The sequence below is a fragment of the Etheostoma spectabile genome, chromosome 23 (assembly GCF_008692095.1).
Source record: "Etheostoma spectabile isolate EspeVRDwgs_2016 chromosome 23, UIUC_Espe_1.0, whole genome shotgun sequence".
Taxonomy (NCBI): domain Eukaryota; kingdom Metazoa; phylum Chordata; class Actinopteri; order Perciformes; family Percidae; genus Etheostoma; species Etheostoma spectabile.
Window position 1 is genome coordinate 20,971,971 of NC_045755.1, and position 4,347 is coordinate 20,976,317.

Sequence of the window (4,347 nt, forward strand, 5' to 3'; positions counted from 1 at the left end):
CACAGCTGAACCTGCGATCACCGATGTGTTGGCCATTTGGGGGCAGCATGAACAAGGTGTGACCACAACACGGACATATCATCACTTTTATAAGTTGATATGGCAAACCGTAGTTGTGATTGATGCATCCTTAGTCTATATCATGGGTCTCAAACTCGCGGCCCGGGGGCCAATTGCGGCCCGCGGGATGATATTTTGTGGCCCCCTACTTGACATCAAAGTTAAGCGTTAGTGCGGCCCGCGCGTTCTGAAACTTTTTCTCATTGCGCTTGTCACTTATGGGCTACCGTAGTAGTCTCCTGACAGCAGCGTAACGGTTGTCAAGCTAGCTAAGTACCCTTTGCGGCAAATGCCTGAGGTTTGACAATGTGATGTCTGTTGTTGTGAAATGCACTAACCATATCAGATCTAGGGGCTTAAAGCACCGGCAGTTCCACGCCCTTTTTGGAGGAAATAGGTTTTTTTTGGAATACTTGATGCGGCCCAGCCAAACCCAGACTCTACTTCCAGCGGCCCCCAAGTAAGATGAGTTTGAGACCCCTGGTCTATATCAACGTTTTATTTCCTTGATTGTTCAGGTGCTGCCGGAAATTCCGCCAGATGTCCGTCCCCTTCTTCTTTTGTTGTCTTGGCGTTCTACCTGGTGGATTTCTGAGGACTATTGTTAACTGGTTAACTTAGATCTAAATCCAGACAGCTCGTTAGACTATCTGTCCAATCTGAGTTTTCTGTTGCACGACTAAAACTACTTCTGAACGTACACATGTTCTAACAAAACAAGCTCCTTCCAGAGGCTATTTTCAGAGGCGCAGTGGTTTCGTGTTTGGTTTAAAAAAATGCATTATACACCAGAGCACGTTTTTAGTCCCATCCCAGAATGCTGTGCGAACTAGCCTGACCTTCCTCCGCACTGTGGAGGATTGTCTGGCAATGTGAGACTACTGAATTATAGTAAAACTGTCCACTGTAGCCTTTTTAAGGAAGAATTGTATTTTCGAAATTGTCACGTTCTCAGCAGTAATGTTGCCCGTCTCTGCCAGTATGAGCTTGGTCAAGGCTAGGACCTAGATTCTTTTTTTTCCTTTCTTTTTTTTTTTCATTAAATAAAGTCCAAACAGAAATTACTGCGTTCCAAGGACTTCTTGTCAATGCTCTCTTAAATGGTGAGCAGGACAGTTCATTCTTATTCTGGTAGAGTAGTTGACAATAAAAGCTCTTGGCAACTACCATGAGGAATGAGGCCGTGGGGGTCCGCTGTGCTGGGATCTGTTTCAGATTGCTCACTGTTCACCTGAGGAAGTCATGGCTTTTGGAGAGCTGCATTTAATTTCCTTAGGGAACCTTACCTTCTTTGACAATATTCCCGCAGATGTAAATCTGCTGAACCTTCATAGAACCTATAGAACACCGAGCTCCACCTCACATCCTCTGGCTCCTCTTCATCCCAAACTCTCCGTTCACCAGTAATTTTCATTACTCTTCTTAAACAGTCCCTCCCTTTCCTCCTTGCCTGCACCTTAAACCCATCAATCCCTTTCAATTGAGAACTATCATGAAAAAGAGATTGTTTTTTTTTTCCCCACCTGTAAATAGTTGTACAAAGGAAATGCTGTCAGTTTGCTAAGAGGCATGGAGACTACAAATGTAACTAATAATACAATGTTCAAAATAAAGAGACAAAGATTAAGACATTTTGATAGGCAGACTTCTGAAAAAAACAGTTTAGTGTAAAAAATATTTAAGGCTGTAACATAAGAAGTTGAGCTTAATGTATTTGTTGTGAATATGAAAAACTGATATATTAAAGTGCATGGAAACTGTAGTTTGGTTGTTGTGTGTCATTGGTATGGTGACTGGATGCTCCACTGACTTTGAAATGGTGTCTGTCCACATGGTGGCAGCATGTACCTCTGTAATGTTCCCATAATGCTCTGCTTCTTGAAAGAGAGAGTAGTCCTTTCCCAGTCCACAGGTTGTTGCCTCCCCAGTGGAGGATGCACAGGCATTTAAAGGGTGATTTCATTTTTGTTTCAACCAGGGCGCTGTTGCACAAACGTAGAATGAAGGAATCCAGGATAAGTGAAAAGGTGCAGCCTGACTTAGTGTGATCCGCTCATCGCAGCTGAATCGGTTGCACGTTTGCTGAGCCGAGATGAGAAGGTGGAGCTATGTCCAGCCAGGTGTAGATAGCTGGAATAAGAAGGTGAAGCTATGTCCAGCCAGGTGTAGATAGCTGGGATAAGAAGGTGAAGCTATGTCCAGCCAGTTGTAGATAGCTGGGATAAGAAGGTGAAGCTATGTCCAGCCAGGTGTAGATAGCTGGGATAAGAAGGTGAAGCTATGTCCAGCCAGTTGTAGATAGCTGGGATAAGAAGGTGAAGCTATGTCCAGCCAGGTGTAGATAGCTGGGACAAGTGCACGTTCATGGCTTTCTTAAATAGACCACGGTATCGATCACAGATTTACTGATGCAGAAATGGAGAAGACAGAACACAGTGTAAATAACTAAATATATCTTTAATACTGTGCATTTATCATATGTCTTTAAATACACTTAATGTCCTCGTTATCAGTCCCAACTGTAATACTGTTGGAGACAAAACCTGCATGAAGGAAAGTGGGTTTGCCTTTTAGACTTATGGGGGGGCATTAGTTGGTAGGGATGAGCCGAGTACTTGGCTGAAAGTATCCGGTACGGATACAGCACTTTTGCCGAGTACAAGTATTATACGAGTAATGCGAGTCAATATCCGTACTCGGATTCAATGAAAGTCTCCATTGACTATATCTGCGTTCTGTGATAGGCTAGTCCCAGCGACCCTCCCTACACACACAGATTCCTTCTGGTGTTGTGTCCCACCGGCTGTGCTCACACACCCAGGACACAGAGAAGTATACAGCTCTCCCCTTCAGGTCCGCGGGGCTTTTCTGTTAACATTTAGGGTTTCTTCAGCTTCAGGTTTGTTTTATACTTCGGTTCAAACTAGTACCTAGTAACCAGGAGACTTCTGGTAATGTGGGGTTTGTTCAGACATAGTGCTTGGTAGAATGGGACTCGGGTTGCATCTCTGCCGTCTGAGTTTTTGTTTTGTTTTTTAAACTGCCTGCTGGCTCTAACCAGTTTTTTTGAGTGTCTGAAACTTTCTTGCTGTGTTTTATAAAAAAAATAAAAGGTAGTTGTGGTATAAATAAATAATATTACAAGATACACACACACACACATTCCAACCCCCCGCCCCCCTCTCTCTCTTTGTTTCTCGCTCTCTCTCTCTCTCTCTCTCTCTGTATCTCTTACTCACTCACACACACACACACACACACACACACACACACATACCTGGTGTAAAAATAAAAAACAACCAAAAAAAAAAGATCACACTGGTCATGGAAAAATTTAAAGTTAAAAAAAGAAAGTTATATTGAGTATGAAAACTCTTGTTCATTACATTTTACTTAATAATTGCAAACCGCATGTGTTGTATTTATTGTTGCAAAACTTGTTCTGTATATAGTTTGTTACCATGACAACACCATTGATCTGAAGCTTGATACTGTCATGTAAATAGTTTTCTAATCAGCAATAAATATAACAATTTCTGATCAACCCATATCAATTGCATGCAACGGTTAAAGCCCCGCACATTTAAAGAGAACCAGACCCACTTCCGGGTTAAATCTGACCACTTCCGGGTTAGGCCCCGCCCAGTCCGAGTACGGATTGGATACAGATAATTCATGTGGTAAACAGATACAGATACAGATAATGCTGTACTCGCTCATCCCTACATGTAATATCATCCTTTAACTCTAAAGGCAGGGGAGTGGCCATTTTGATAAAAAAGATAACACCCCCGTAACAGTTGGAGAAACCGTTGTGGATACCAAATGTTTTAGCGAATTGTCAGATCTACTCAGAACCCTGGACTCTCTTAAATTTGTCTGCATCCAATTATGACGATGATTTATTTGTCCGAGACATATTCTTGAAGGTGTCGGGAGGACGGCAAAATCTTCTTATAGAGGGTGACTTTAATTTCTGCTTCGATCCTGTTGTGGATAAATCCGCTTCATCAGCATCCAACCAAACTCTCTATAGAATTCAAGAAGGACTTAAACTGTGTGGAAACAGATTCACCCTCAAAACTCCTTTACTTGGATTGGTCTTTTGCTGTTGTCAACAAAGCTGATTCACAGAGCAGTAGAATCTGAGGACTAGTAGAGTACTGAGTATCTAGAACACTATCAGATCACTCACCTCTGACCCTATATGCCAGAAGAAACTCCCAATATGTAAAGGTGGCGACTGAACCCTACTCTCCTTCAAAAACCAGATTTCTGCAAATGTAT